Here is a 16,447-nt window from a genome sequence, read left to right on the forward strand (position 1 = left end):
TGCTGCCATTGATGGAATTATAACTTTGTCTAGAATTTAATTCAAGGTGGTCTGGCCATTTTCATTCATTAAATGAGCTTTTCATTTAATCTCCTCTCATCTAATATTTAAGTCTTTAATATTTATCAAGCAGCATATCAAGTATGGTAGGCATGTTGCTTAATTCTAGGGACAGAAGTGAATGACACAAACATTGTCTGCACCCTCGTAAAACCTCATGTCCGGCGTGGAGGACAAGTGGTGAACAAATCATACCATCTTCCCCTCACACCTCAATATACTGGGAGGCAGCCCAACTGCCATTTGCTGCCCCTTCATCCGTGAGTTGGATTTGCCTGCCTCTTCTTTTCAATTTTGCCAAGGCCTTCCCCTCTCTTCTCTTCACCCCGATTCAACTTGGAAGTCACCTCTATGGTTCACAGGCAATTTTAGTTACTCATGGATCTGTCCAGCCTCCAACATTCTCTCCTTTTTTTGTATTTATTTCTCATGAGTGATGGATAATTCGGTAGACTGTGGGCCTTCCTAGGGGCAGGAACCCGCTGTGTTTCTCATTTCCTAGAGACGAGTACGGTGCCCGCAGCATAAATATTTGTTAAAAGGATGGTTAGGTAGATGGCTATATATGTGTATGTATATTTTGTTGTTGCTGGTAGTGGTAGTTTGTTTACATCAGCACCGGCAAACTTTTTCTATAAGGAGCAGATAATGTTTTGTTTTGTTTTGTTTTGTTTTGCTTTAAAGCATGGCTGTGTTCCAATAAAACTTTATTTACAGAAATAGGTGGAGGCCAGATTTGGCCTGTAGGCCATCGTTTGTCAACTCCTGGTTTAGATGATAAGGTCCTTGGGGATCTATATCCGGTACTTCTTTATATGTTTCCCACCTTTGACTTTGTCCCTGTGAGCACTCAATACATTTCTTTTTGGTTGATTCCTTTTAGTCTCACACTAAGATAAAATATTTTGCTTACTTTTTAGCTGGAAGAGAAGCTTACACATATTCTTTTACTGACAAAATGCCATTTACGAATTAGGATTTGCTATTCGTGTTATTTGTCGTTTATATAGGACCAGAAACATAGGGAAAACTAATGTTCGTAGGGCATTTAAAGGTTAAGAGAGGATGAAGCCCCAAGGGCAGGTGGACAGGTTAAAATGGGAGAGACAAGACACAGGGGAGAGAGACTGAGGAAGGGAACCAGTGCCGTGGAGTCCTCATCCTCTGCTCTGAAGTCCGGGAGGGCAGTGGTTCACGTCAAATCAAAGATGTAATGTGACAGAACGCACTCTTTCCAAATTCCTGGCCCAAAGTACTCAGACCTCATGCGAAGAAACATGGCAGGGCATATGATAATAGGTGGCAGTCGCGTTCTTCTGCTTACTAGTAAATACTCTGGGTACTGGAGATCTTTGAAAGTTCTGGCTTTTTTCATCAGTAGTTCTGAACTGTCGCTGCCCGTAGCATTGCCTGGGGAACTTTTAAAATCTACTCTTTGGCCTTCGCCTGGGCCTGATTCAGTCTGAAGCTCTGGTGATTCCAGTGTATTCCCTGAGATGAAAAATGCTTTACGTCTAAAACATTTATCTGCGAAGTAGTTCCGCTTCTACCAGTCTGTTAAATGCTCATGGGAAATGAATGGTGTTTTGTGCAAATGCCTTTCAAGGATTTAAAGTTAACTGTGAGTTACCAGAAGAGCCTCAGATTGTCTAGCCATTGTCAATACACCATAAACCACCAGATTAGCTCATAGTTCCCTCGAAGAAAAGTACTTTTCTTTATCTGTGTGAATTTAGTTTTGGGGTCACTAAATCTGCGTTCTTACGTACTTGAAAGCTCCTGTTTCTGTGTTTCCCAGGGGCGTTTTCTGGTTTACCAAGCCTAATCTGCAATTCTTCTTCAAGGCCAAGAGCACTGCTGCTATGTCTATCAGCCCTTCTGTCTTCCCTCCGTCCTCAACACACTTTGCCTCCATCCCCAGTGTTCTCCACATAGCACGCCCACCAGGGTGACACTGTGTACTTTGAGCAGATGAGGCCACTTGGAGAGATTCGTCAGCGCTGTGTGACCTTTCTGTTACCACAGGTCAAGTGCGCTTGGCTGGCAAGAGGAAGGGGAAGCCAAGAAAGCCTTCCAAGGGAGGGAAATATCAGGAATGAAATATCAGGCTTGCACTGTAGGGGTTGGGAGGACTGGAGGAAAATGCAAATAGGTGTTTTCTACCTCATAGTGAAAGCAAGTTGCCAGATGTGTATACAAATGTGAAATTGTGGTCTCTTATGAACACAATTTAAAGAAAGGCAGCAAAGCAACCGATAAAAATCTGTCCAGGAACCCACACCTAGAGAGAGACAGTCCTCTGCAGCAAGGAGGCCTCTTCTGATGGTCACAGCCGTCTCTCGCCATACTGAGAGAGCACAGATTCCAAGGAAGGCAGGAGGGAGGGGAAGGATGGGGCGGGAATGCCTGGGTTGGAGGGAGGGAGAAGCAGCCCCCTGGCTCTCTTGTCAGCCCTGCCTTAACATTGGCTGGACTGGGGGCAGGCCTTGCAGAGAACTTGGGGAGGACGAAGGCCAGGAGAACTGCAGCCTTGCAGTGCATTCAGTCCCTGGCAGGGCACAGGAGGAAGGGCGCCTGGACATGGAGGGCGGTCTGTGCTGGACCCTGTGGGCTTTGTGTGCCATAGTTAAGGGCTTTGTACCTTTCTCCTGAAAACCGTGCCCAACCTGTAAAGGAATTTGGGGCAGCAGAGAGGTTGGAGGAGGGTTTGGATTTTTTAGAACATCCCTCTTACTATCGTTCGAGACTGGAATGGAGGGTGAGCCTGAGCAAAGGTAACAGGAAGAGGGGTCAAACACGAGGGATGTTAAGGCTTAGACGGCCTTTCCTTCTCCAGCGTTTCCCATACACCTACATTTCCAAACTCCTCTGGTCCCTCCTGCTCACGAGCTGCGCGGTGGGCAGATGGAGCAGGTGGCCACTGCCACCAGCGTCAGGCCCAGTCCTGCGTGCTCACACAAGTCCCTTTGCCTGAACGCGCTCACTCTCCCAGTGCATTCTCCAGCCCACCCATCCTGCTGGGCGGGTCATAAGCACCCAGATTCCAGAGCTCCACGGACCTATCCCGGACCCCTGAACACGGTTGCTTTTCCCCTGGAGTATTTACCGTCTCACTGTTCTGCCTCGGCAGAACCTTCCTGAATCACCTTCTGTAAAACCAGTCAGCACTCTTCAGTGTTGTGTTGTGTTGTGCTTTGTTTTGTTTTTCATTTTATTCTTTTATTTGGCTTCCATCTGTCTTCCCAACAGACTGAAAGCATCACAAGGCTGCTGTCTCCCCAAGTACCTACAGTGACCGGCACATAGTATGTGCTCAATAAACGTCGATTACATTAAGTTAATGACTTCTGCTTTATTACATCCTCTCCATATTAGACTGTCAACTCTTGGAGGCAGGAACTGGGATTTCTATAATTTGGTATCCCCACAGCCTCATGTGTTTGTAAATGATGTCGAAATTCCCCAGGTCCTTCCTCAAAGGCTACACTTTTTCTTTTTTGGGGCTCTGCCACTTATTAGCTGTGTGGCCTTGAGCAAGTCAATTAACTTCTCTGTGCTTCGGTGTCTTCTTCAGTAAAATGAGTTTTTGTGATGATTTAAATGAGATTATTCATACAAAATGATCAGCAAAGTATGCATGTTATTGGTTAGTAGTTAATATCAGTTTACTGCCCATTCTCTGAAGCACTGTGTTCCCAGAATTACTTTGAAAGAATTACTCTGTCCCAGCTTATAATGCCAGTGGTGTTAGAGCCAGAATAGTTTTACGCGAACAGTTTTGAAAAGTGTCAGAATCAGTGGGGAATCCTCACAGAGGAGAAGGAAATGGATATTTAATGGGAGAGCCATAACCCAGACACAAGGGCTGAAGTTGTTTTGTTATACATATTTGTACCTGAAACCCTATGTGGATGGTTTTTAGAAGGTGGAATCTGTGACTTTAGCGAAATCTTGGCCTTCTCACCCATTCCTCATGTTTGTGTGGATAGAGACACCCTAGGAGCTGTGGGACACTGCGTTACAGTCCCAAAGCCACTCTGGTGTGTAGTGGGCAGAGAGGTTTTCATAAGTCCTTGTTGTCTCAGCCAAAGACTTTGCCCCTGGAGCAGCCATCAGCCTCTTTCTATACACGATCCCCCAGGGAATCCCAAACTCCTTGCCAAACATCTAAAAAACATGAGTTGTTGGTTGTGAGTGAGGCTGGGCCAGTGAGTATAGGTGAATCAGTTAACTATACCTCCATTTCTGGAAGAAACACCTCAAGGCATGCACCCTGCTAAAAGCTGAACTGTCACAATCAACTCCACTTACAAAGAGCAGATTGACTTCCACCATCGAAGTATCTAAAGCGAGTATCTAAAGCCGCGTTGTCTGGATTTAAATCCTAGAATCACCTCGTATCATCTTGGGCAAATCACGGAACATCTCTGTGCGTCAGTCTCCTCATCTGCAAAATGGGGACAATGACAGTGCCTGCTTTGTAGGGCCGATGTGGGGATTCAACTTGCGCACGCGAAGAATTTAGAATATTCTATACGTAATGATGATTTCATGTACTTCGAACGTGTTTCCCACACTGAACTGTAATATTGGAACTGATTAAAAATAGGGCAATTTGGAGGTAAAAAAAAGTAGCTTAGTTTGGCAGCATTTTCCCTCTTCACTATTTCCCTCTTGGAAGATAAAATATAATTAACATGTTTGATCAAGGAATCATGGGGTAGAAATAAAGATGACTGAATCTTGCTATGTCTTGGCTAAGACAGAAAATGCATTTAATCCAAGGTTGGAAAGCATTTTATGAACTTCGTGTTCCCGTGAGCTTAAGTAGGTGTCATAAGTCTTGAGGATGACCTATAGAACTTTCCGGCACCCTGAAGGCCGCTGTGTTCCCAGCACAGAGCTCAGGTGGCCTCCCTGGGTGGCGTTCTTTGTGAATGAACTCAGCAGGCGTGCATCCCAGCCACGCCTGGAGCGTTTCTTGAATGAGTCCGGAGGATCTGATAAGAAACCCCTTTAATTCCCAGGGTGGTAGGTCTGGGCCAGCATCCACCACCCGTCACCACATTCTAGTTTTGACTTTGGTGTTAATACGTGTCTCAGAAGAGTGAATGGTTATGGGAGGCATGCCATGGGCCGCCCAGCTTTTCCTGTGTGACCGCTTATCATTTCCTGGAGACCTGACGTGGGTGGTTGCTCTCACCAGGTGCTAATTATCAGGGCAAACCAATGTTAGTTTGGGGGCAGATGACAGATTGATCCAAGAGCCCCTCCGAAAACCTTGGGACAGGCAGGGAAAGGTGAACTGATCATTGGAAATCGATCACACACTGAATGTCACTGAAAATGCCACTTCGTTGACACCTTCTGAGAACTCAGAGCAGACTGGTATCATTAGGGAGGTTCTTCAGCCAGCTGGGGCTCAGTCTTTGTAATCACAGCATCGTGGTCTGACATTTCTGAGGATGGGAAATCTCACAGATGTAGAAATCACAGTTTCAACTCCCTCTCTAAAGGTGAACATCATTAAAAAGCTCCTTGACAAAGGCAGGCAGCTAGTCAGGGGCAGAGCTGGAACCAAATCCAGCCTAGTGAGTGCCCGGAAGGGCTTTGCTGAAACCCTGAAGGGTGGGGTTCGGGAAGTGGGAGCAGGACTAAGAGCAAGGTTTGGTTTGCAAACATGTGTCTTCGTCCGGACACATGTCGTGCACTCGGCCAAGGGCCTCCCAGGAAATTTCCCTCCACCTTGGCCCCATCACCCAGAAGCCTCTCCCACCCCTGCCCCCCAACCCTGCCCATCCTCCCATCGCTCTTAGAGTTCTCTGCAAACTGCTGTTTGCCTTAGACCCTGCGCCTCCTCTCTGCCTGCCTCCAGACTCCATCCCTCCTGGCTGCTTGGCTCGCCCTTTCCAAACACACAGGCACCAGTGCCCTTTTCCCGAAAACTACAAGGTTGGGCAGGTCCCAGCACCTTTGACCTGTAGGCTCCTAAGACACCAGCCTGGGCCTCAGCCTGAGGCTCACTCACATGTGCGGGGAAGGTTGATGCTCTGGACTCACCCAGGGCCTCCTGCAGCCCACACCTCAGCCCCGGAGGAGCCCAAGAGTATGCTCGACCTGGGAGAGAGTTTTGGCTCTGGCATGGCCCATCCGACCCTGCCTGTGTCAGTCAGCTCAAAGACACCACACACTGAGGCGCTTAAGCAACAGGGATTTATTTCACCCAGTTCTGCAGGCTGGAAGTCGAGATCAGGGTACCGGCATCTCTTCCAGGCTTGCAGATGGCCGTCTTTTTGCCGTGTCTTCACATGGCAGAGAGAAAGCAAGCTCTCTGGTGTCTCTTCTTATAAGGGCGCTGATTCCATCATGAAAGCCCCACCCTCATGGCCTCCTAAAGGCCCAACCTCCAAATACCATCACACTGGGGAGTAGGACTTCAACATAGAAATGTTAGAGGGACAATAGGACAGCAGTCCATAGGACAGCTTCAACTATGGAATGTGTCCCAGCCACGTAGAGGGACAGGCCTGAACCAGGCCAGTAGGGGTATAAAGGGGCCCACTGGTTAAGAATCAGAGATTTCCAGGACTCTGTGAGGCCACACATAGATGCTTAAAAGGACTGGCTTTGGAGTCATATTGCCTGGGTTCAAGTCTTGGCCTTACTTCTTAATTGTGCATGTTGCTTATCCTCTATCTGCCTCAGTTTCTAGATCTGTAAAATGGGAATAATGAAAGTATCCAGCTGGCAGAGATGAGTGAGGATTAAACGAGATTATACCTATAAGGTTTTTAGAACAGTGCCTGAGTCCTTCTCTGATGGGCCATCTGAAATAGCATCGCCTGCCCTCTGCATGTCCTTCCTTCCTTTTTTGCTTTATTTTTCACATTGCACATGCCATTGTGTATGTGTGTACATAGACACACACATATTGAACAGCCTTCCGTAGGTATAATTGACATACAACGAACTACGCATATTTAAAGAGTTTAATTTGGTAAGTTTTGACACATGCACACACCCATGAAACCATCACCACCATCGAGTGAACGTAAGTATCACCCTCAAAAAATTTCTTAGGACCCCTTTGCGATCCCGCTTTCTTGCCCCTGTCCGCCTCCCCATCCTCACACCACAGCTGCTCTGCTTTTGGTCACTGGAGACTAGTTTCTGGTTTTCCTCTAGTCTTTTCTAGAATTTTATATAAATGAGATCACAGAACATGTATTCTTTTGTTTCTGGCTTTTTCCATTCCACGTAGTTATCTTGAGAATCATCTGTGTTGTTCGGGGTGTCTGTAGTTCACCCTTGCGTTGTTGAGCAGAGTTTCAGTGTTTCATCGTCTAGACCTGCCAGGATCTGTTATTCTGTTCCCCTGTTGAGTCATGATGTATATTGATTTGTATGTTTGTTTATTGTGAGTCTCCCCCAGTTGTAAGTTCCATCGGAGGAGAGACTTGTCTGATCTGTTCCCTGCCGAACATCCGGTGCTCGTGTCTTAGCCAGCACCCACTAAAGGTTTGTGGGACTCATCACACGACGTGTTTAGGGCTTTTGTTATATTCTTCATCGCGTCTTGAGGTGAAATTGCCGATGGGGTTCAGGACACACTACCCCAAAATATGGCACCTTGGCATATTAAATACCTTAAGTTGAAGGAATTTTTAAAAAATGGCAGAAGCGGGAAGGTCACTCTGCCCTACCTTCCTCACAATGTTATTTGCTATGTGAAGCAGGTCATAAAACTCCCAGGAGGAACCAGGGGAAGGGATGACATTCCTATCAGCAGAGACTAGGGATTTGGGGCCAATAAGTCCGTATAAATGAACCTGGGTAAAGCACCCTTATCTCTCTAGTTACTATCACCATTTGCTGCCTCTAGCCCAAACCCTGTTGCCTTGTCAATTCTTAACACGTTTATAGTTTCTGTGTCTAACAGCTATAAAAGCTGCCAGCTCTAGTCACTTCTTCGGGTCTTCATTCTCTTGTGACCCATGTGCAAGTTCAATAAAATGTGTATGCTTTTCTCCTGTTAATCTGTCCTTGGCAGTTGAATTTTCAGACCCAGCCAGGGACCCTACGAGGGTTGAGGAAAACTTTTTCCTCCCCTACAGAGCCATTCCACGGGCAGCCGTCCGAAGCTGGGGACATGATTCGAATGGCGGTGGTCAGCCTGGTGGTATTTCAGAGGCTGTGCTATTTAAGGGGTTCAGGAGGTCGGGAAATATTTTAAAGGGCCTCCCACAAGAGCTACAGGAGAAGGCCACAGTGGCAGCAGCTCCTGTCACCATTGAGCTCCAGGGAGCCCGAGCTTCAAGTCACTTTCTGTCCTCGTCATTCTCATTTCCAGTAGCACGGGGATTCTTTCTTCTTGCCAGCTCTGACCAGCTTTCGCCCAGCGTGGGGCTGCTCCCTTCGGGCCCCAGGCCAGCTTCCTGCTTTCTTGTCATGGCCTGTCTCTGTGCCTGCCCACCCAGAGGGCACCAGGAGTTGGGATCAAGGGAGAGGCACAATGAGATGGACCAGTGAGCATGACAAAGAGGAGCACAGCCAGAACCAGGGCTCTGATGACAGCAGCAGGCAAAGAGAAGCAATTAAATTGTGACCGGTTTCTTCCTTGACCAGCCTCCCATGTGGCTTTTGAGAGAGGAGTCAGGTCTGGCTTTGTGCATTCCCCCTGCCTGGACCCAGCAATTAGTTTTGTAAAAAAAAGCGAAACCAAGTCGAACACCCACAGAGTTGCATGCGGGGGCAGCTTGCCAGGCGTGTACTGGGAACTCAGCTCAAACTGAACTGCAAGTCAAGTGGCAGCTGATGTTTTTCTGAGAATTTAACGAAGGGACTTTCACTGTTCATAGATAGTTGGAGTCATAGAGCTGGAAGCAGCCGGAGACCTTGCCACTCAAAGATGATTTAGACCAGCAGCAGCAGCAGCCCCGGGGAGCTTGTTAGAATGTCAGACTTCCAGCCCCCCATCCTGGCCTAGCAAATCAGATTCTGCATTTTAACAAGATCCCAGGCGATTCCTGAGCACATTAATGCATGAGAAGCCCTGCTCTAGGATTTTTTTGAGATGAGAAGTAGGTTTGGATAGGAAAATCAAGTTTGGTTTTGGGCATGCTGGGTGTTTGATGAATTAGCAAGTATTCATCCTTCAGAATTCTAAGCTAACTTGCTTTTAAGAGCTCTGAGTCCTCTGGGTCAGTGTCTAGTGGTACGTTGTTCTCTGTCCTGTTTTCAAGATGCCATGTCCTTCATACATGGCTTTACAGTTTAATATAGGAGCTTTTCTATTGTCACAATGTCCCTTGAGATTTCTGGAGACATTCTGGGACACTGTTAGTTTGGTGGCTTATTGGGTGGTGGGGTAGAGGGTGGTTACTGTTTCCAGCTACTCTTGCGTTTTCTTTCAATAAAGAGGAGTCAGCCATTCGTTAACCGATTCTGATGGTGGTAACACCAAAGAATTTTTTCCTTTCTGCAGTCAGTTTGCTCATTTCTTGTTTAAAAAATGTCTGGTCAGCCTTCATTGCTCCCAGAGGCGCAAAAGGTGTCAAAAGCTCAGCACTTTTGTGCCAAAATAGAGCCAGGAAATCGTTTCCCTCCCATGCCCAGGCAAAGGTCCCTCCTCTGCCATCATCTCGCGGGCCCCACCACCTGCTTTACTGCATATAGGAGCTGACATTCAGTTAGCTCGGTGCTTCAGAGCTCTGGCTTCCCATGCACTCACATGGAAGCTTAAAAAATGCCCGTGGTGAAGCCCTTCGCCCCTGCAGAGCTGCTTAATTGCTTTGATTGGTGGGGCCCTCTTTTTCCCCTCTGTTAACCCCCCCCTTTTTTAGAGCAGTTCTAGGTTCACAACAAAGTTGAGCAGAAAGTACAGTTTTCATATATCCTCTTGCCTGCCCCCAACTCACCCCCACACACTCTCTCTCTCTCTCCCCATGATCGGTGTCCCACCGGGGTGGGACATGTGTTAGAATCGATGGACCTCCATGGACACATCATTATCACCCAAAGTCCACGGTTTACATCAGCATTCACTCTCCGTGGAGTGCATTCTATGGGTTTGGACAGATATGTGATGACATGTATCCACCACTATAGTATCAGAAACGGTAGTTTCACCGCCCTGAGAATCCTCTGGCGCTGGCACTTTTTAAAAACGCTCTGGAGCTGAGAACTCCTGAGTTAGTGCTTGCAGGGTGCCAGGCCCTGCTTTAAGCACTTTATGGGAATTAGCTCCCCTAATCCTCATGTCACCTCTGGTGTAGGTATAGTTCTTATCCTGAGCCATATGGTAGTTTGTCCAGCATCACACAATGGATGGGCAGCATGTGAACCCAGGCAGGCTTGCTGCTCTGTCTCAGAACACTGTGCCACACTGGCTTTGCAATCTGAGTCTCTGATCTGCTCAGAATTGCATTCGGGTCAAGAAGAAAAGTAGAATGTCCCCCACAGTTCGCTCACAAGCATGCCATGGCCCTGAGCAGAACCCTGTGCCTTCCAGGCCTCTGCCCCTGCCCTTCAGGGCCCTCTGCCCACCAGCTCTCCCTTCTGTGGCTCCCCAGACCAGCGCATTCCTTTCCTGCCCCTTTCACATGACCTGCCGATCCCAGCTTCTGTACATCTGCCCGGAATGCCCTCCCTGCTCCCCACCCAGCCAAAGTTTAATCCTTCTCCTCTGGGCTCAAGTTCCACACTCCTGGCTTCATTCCCTGAAGATCCAGGCCACCCTGACCTCTCCACTCCTTGCCACCAGAAGCACTTCCTGCCTTAACTGTGCCTTTTAGAATTCGGCAATGATCTCTCGGCAAAACTGGCAGTTTTCACAAGGAAAGAACCAAGTTGTACACGCCAATTTCCGGCCTCCCTTGTCAAGTCCCGCACGGTATGGTGGGCGCATAGTCGTAGGTCCCACAGCACATATGGGAGAATGGGGTGTTCCTGCTCAACCAGAGGCTCCAGGCCATGTCAGCTGTGGTGAGCGGGGGTGCTGCATCGTCACCCTGAACACTGAGTAAATGTGGTGAGCACCTAACAGAAGGATTTTCCTTCCTCCCTAAGCAGCTGCTCAGATCTGTTTTTCAGTGAATTGGAGCCTGAGGTCCAAACCCTTCACTCTGGGATGGGGTTTTTCCTGATCTGGGCCCTGCCCACCTCCTGCTGGGTGACCTCCTGGTGGGTGATCATGCCTTCCGATTTGCCTAGGTCGGCCTGTTTTCCTGGCACGACCCCAGTTTCTACCTGTGGTCTTTGCGTAAGAATGAATCATGTCCGTTCTCACTCTCTGTGTCCTGTTTAAACAGTGAATAATGGAGATGACCCATCTCACAGCCCACCGCTCCCACAGGTCCCAAATAGAGAATGTTTTATTGTTTCCTGTGAGGGCCTGGCTATTCCTTTTTCCTGGAATGAGCAGCCCCCTCCCTGGTCCCAGGCAGATACCATCCTTCCAGCTAAAATCCTACCAAGGATTTCCTAGGCCGGCTCAGCTCTTAGGGACCCAGAAAACTTCCCTTCAGTGTCTTGCATCCCCCTGTCCTAAACCTCCATAATTGGATTTGATTTCAGCCGCACTTAGCACATGCTGTCCTGTATTGAAGCTGTCTGTTTACAGATACATTTCCCTTATTAGATGGGGAGCTTCTGAGCAAGGGCCTAGGAATTTCACATCTTTATCCTGCACGCAGTGACTAACACAGTGACTTACACGTGGTAGATAGTTCTTAAATTTTTCTTTAGCTGGATAACTTACGATAGCTATATCGTCCCTGGGCCTCAGTACCAACATCCATAAAATAAATCATTTCTGTAATCGTTAAGGTCTGACTGACCAGGAAGACGAAAAACCATTTTCAAGCATGAAATGCAGGGTTACCTAGGGGATTGACCAACAGGGGTGGGGGGATGAGCAGTGAGGTCATCCTGATATGAGCATTAGCAGGAAGACAAAAGGAGGTGGCAGGACCGCTAGTTTTGGGTCAGGGGGAGGAAGCTAGAATCCTGGTGGGCCTGTCCTGTGGGATCTGGAGCTACAGAAAAGGTGGAGCCTACTGGAAGTGCCACCTGAGGCTGGCCTCTCTCTTCCTCCCACCCTCCCATCTCCTGCCTCTCTTTGGTCAAATGCAGCAGGAAGCCAGCGGTCCTGGGATCCAGTGTGAAGGGGTCAGCCCGTGATGTAGCGTAGGACAGGGGAAGGGCGCAGAGTGGGTGAGAGGCAGACAGGCCCAGGAGCTGCACAGCTCAAGGCCCCCCTCAGCTCTTCAGATGTGTGGTTAGTAAACCTGTTGGCTAAATAACCAAATAAATTGATAAACGTATGAGGAATCTCATCGTTGGCTTCAAAACATATGTAGCTGCTTGTCGAAAATATGATCAAGACATTCTCTGTGTATCCAGCGTCAGAATTCTTTCGTCTCTGTAACCAACATAGCTTTGGGACACGAAAAAAACCAACCCTTTCTCATTCCTGTAGTGCTTCAGAATAATTCAATTAATAAGATCGATAGCGGCAGTTAGGCAAGTAAACACTTAGTGTAAGAAAATATTGACATTCACCTGGTCCTATGACTGTGGCAAGGACATGGATGTCAGCACGTATAAGTATTTATTGAGCTCTGTTCTGCCCCTTCTTAAGTAAATGTTCTTCGGATTGCCTGTGGTTAATTTTCAGAGTTCTGAAAAAGTGCATTCAGACAGATTTTGCCAGGGTTCTTGTTGCTTTTACGGAGGAGAAAATTTCCAGAACTCCTCGCTGTGCCATTTTGCGGATGTCCTCTACCCTTCTACTTCTGCCAAGCAATTTAGCACAGAATTGACTTACCTCGTTATGACAAATGAAGATTCGTATTATTTCCCTAACCAGAAATTTGGAAAAGTCGTATCCTTCATCAGAAACTTGACAGTTTTCCAGTACTTCAAAATTACAAAATCATGCATGGGTAAAAGATGCATGTCAAATGCAATCAAGACCAATGGATTTTATGTAACAAGTAGGAAAAGTTCATCGATGTGGTTTCAGATTCCACATTGCAACTAATCTTTGTATAGTAGCAGAGAAGATTATCTGTAATCATATGAAAATATTATTAAAATACTCCTTTTTCCAACTACGTATCTGTGTGAGGCCAGATTTTCTTCATATACTTCAAACAAAATAAGGTATTGTATCACATTGAATGCAGAAGCAGATACAAAAATCCAGATATTAAAGATATATGAAAAAATGTAAAGCAATGCCACTCATAATATTTTACTCTGTTTTGGAAAAATAGAGATATTGTTCATAAAAGTATGTTTTTTATGCTAACATATAATGAGTTTATTTTTGTTATTTTAAAATGAATAAATGTCTTTAATTTTTCTGTTTTAATTGTAATATGGTAAATATATAACCCCCATAAACAAATGTTCTTTGAGGTCCTCAATTATTTTTGAGAGCGTAAAGGGGGCCTGCTGCCAAAATGTTTGAGAACCTCTGGTTTAGAACAGCCCAGGGGGTTCAAGCACAGGAGAAGCCCCACCCACTTAAGGTCACATGTAGCTCTTTTTCTTCAACATGGAAATGATTAATTTGGAAAGAACCTAGAGAGGCGAGCGAGACTTTCACAGCAAGGTGGAGGAATGCTGCTGCCTCCTTCAGCCGAAAGGAAAGATATGGAGGGAGGGAACTCAATGAATTGTTCAGGGAATTTCTTCCTGGATGGTTTTGCATTCCTATCAAATCACTGTGGGGCACACAGGTCACTCTGCCAGCATCTTGCAAAGATTCTAACCCCCAGCTCAAGTCACACCATTTCAGCTGCTACCACTGAAGTCCTTTCTTTGAACACCCTCACTCTTCCAGTTTGTACCATACAGTTGAGCACAAAACTGACTTATGAGATTCTCTGAGAAATTCAACATTATCTCCCCCGGTGGATTCTTGGTATTTTAGGGCTGGACATGATGTTTTATGCATCTCCTTGACTCTTCCTCAGCTCTTCACATAATATTGGGCACCGGAAGATGCTGGACACAAGTTTGTCAATTGACCAATCGAGATGAAGATTTAGGACAGAAACGCTTTATCTGCAAAAATGATCACCCCACACTCTGATTTCCCTTCTCTGAATGTTCATTTTCTCCCAGGATACACAGTGCCAGGCCGCGGAGTCAGAAAGCTTTAGCATAGGCATATGCTAGCGCCATTACTTACAAGCTTTGTCACATTGGGGAAATCATTCAACAACTTCGAGCCTAGGTTTTGCACACACAGAGCAGCCAGCACGCTGTTTAACAGGAGGCCTGCAACACATGCCCACTTTCCTCCCTCTCCTCTGAAGGATGCTTCGAGATAATTATTCAGGACATGTCAACCACAAACCACAACCCTCTCAAAAGTGTTTATTAGCCAGTGAGAAGTTAATTATACTTAATCCAGTTTCTCTTCTCTTTTAGTGTACTTAAGATGATTTGTAAATCTTATGTCAGCTCAAACACATGTTCCATAAAACCATACATTACTAAATCATAACATCCTCCCATCTGTTTATTTAGTTATTTGGAAGTTAAATATATTTAACCCATTTGTTTTCCTTTCTTGATTCCGGAGAACCATCTCTGTTTCCTTCCTCTACTGATTTCTTACCTGGTTTATTGTGCCTCTTGGTCTTGTTTTCTTCTCTTTTTCCCATGTCATGGTACCTTCAGGAAAGGTGGTTTCTCTGGCAGAGGGATCATGGCTTGGATAAATCAGGAAATTGGAATTACTTGGGATTTTCCAGTAGCCCATGGTGCTGTTTTATGCTCCTTATAATCTCTTAACTGAGGCCACATTCAAAGAACTAACTGAAAAGAGATGTGAAGGGAATAGTGTGAGCAATGTGAACCTCAAGCAAAAGTCTCTTTCTCTCCGTTCCTCCATCAGCTTTAACTGAAGATACCCGAGCCTAACGAATAATGAGAATGAGGATATCTCCAAAGATGGGCCAAGGTCAACTTGTAGCAGAATGTGTTGAGATCTTTTAAAGCAGATCCTCTGGCCCTTTACCCACAGGTTCTGATCCAAGAATTTTAAATAGAGCTCCCTGGTGATTATTCTGCACACTTCTTGAGAATCAGAGGGAATCTGATCTTAGCATGTCCCATCCTTTTCTTTTTCATTGAGTTATATTTGACATAGAACACTGTAAGTTTAAGGTGTACAACTTATTGATTTGATACATTTGTATTGCAATACGATCGCCATGGCGGGGTTATCTAATACCTCTGTCTCCTTAGCATTAGCTGACACCTCTATCCACGTTCTTATAGAATGCATGTGGCATAAAGTTTCTGTGATGCAAAGGTCTTTCACATCGATTTTCTCATTTGAACCTCAGGATAATCTAGTTAAATAGACAGGAATAAGTACCGTTTTCCCCCCAAAAAAGATGCCCTAAATTTCAGTCTTCCCTTGTAAAGCCAGACATCAGCTATAGGCTAGGCTGGGCCAACCCCAGCCACCCGAGCGGCTTCTACTTGGGAACCAGATTGCCAACAAAACAATGCATTAACAAAAAATAGAATTAGTTTATGATTCCCCAAAACGAGGCCCATGTGAGCTGGCACCCAATGATTGAGGGCTGATGAACACATATGAGCTTGGGGAGACAGAAGGGTCCCTCCAGTGCAGAAGAAAGGATAAGGAAGACTGCGTGCCATAGCTGTGAGTGTCTAACACTGACCTGCCAGGGTTAGATGATTGTGCATATTTTACACAGATCAGTCAATAAAGGTCTAAGCATTGCTTCTAAGTCTGAGCCAGACTCACAGCTCCTGCCTTCTGAAAATGGTTGTTGACTTCTGAACTGGACAATGCATAGAGTGAGGTCAGCAATGTTATACTTACCATGAGGTCAAATGAGATCAGTAAGAACGCAAATTCTAAGGCAAGCGTAACAAGTTTTTATGGGGACTGCAGAGCCTGGAGAAGGATCCTAGTGGCAAAAGCACCGTCAGGCTTTAGGCTCCAGGTGACTCCAGCCAATAAAAGGCGGGGCCATAGGAGCACTGTCCCTTTTGGAGCAGGGAGAGCAGGCTCAGCGTGATCCAGGCTTTAGTTCCCTCCCTGCTGGGCCAAAGCTGAACACCCGGCTTGGTTTATGTAAGTCAGCGTGGTATGCGGACACATGGGTTTCCAGCCAGAGGACTCACTGGCTGTGGTTTAGATCTAATAGTCACGATAAACTAAAGAGGAAATGTGTATTCTTCATACACATGATCCTAGTATGGTATTATCTTTATAGCCTCCCGGCAAGAACCACGCCTTCTTAGCATGATCTTAAAAAGAGCTATTGCTTATGCTGATCCACTACATGAGGTAGAATACTTCAGTTATTTGTGGACAATGTCTCACTCCAAA

General features: G+C 46.3%; 1 protein-coding gene across 2 annotated transcripts in view; it reads left to right on the plus strand.

The window, feature by feature from the left end:
• The window catches only part of ALPK2 (alpha kinase 2), a 129,100-nt gene that overhangs the window by 42,600 nt on the left and 70,053 nt on the right, over positions 1 to 16,447 (plus strand). The window lies entirely within an intron of this gene.

This window comes from Pteropus medius, unplaced genomic scaffold, assembly GCF_902729225.1.
Source record: "Pteropus medius unplaced genomic scaffold, Ma_sr-lr_union100, whole genome shotgun sequence".
In the NCBI taxonomy this organism is placed as follows: domain Eukaryota; kingdom Metazoa; phylum Chordata; class Mammalia; order Chiroptera; family Pteropodidae; genus Pteropus; species Pteropus medius.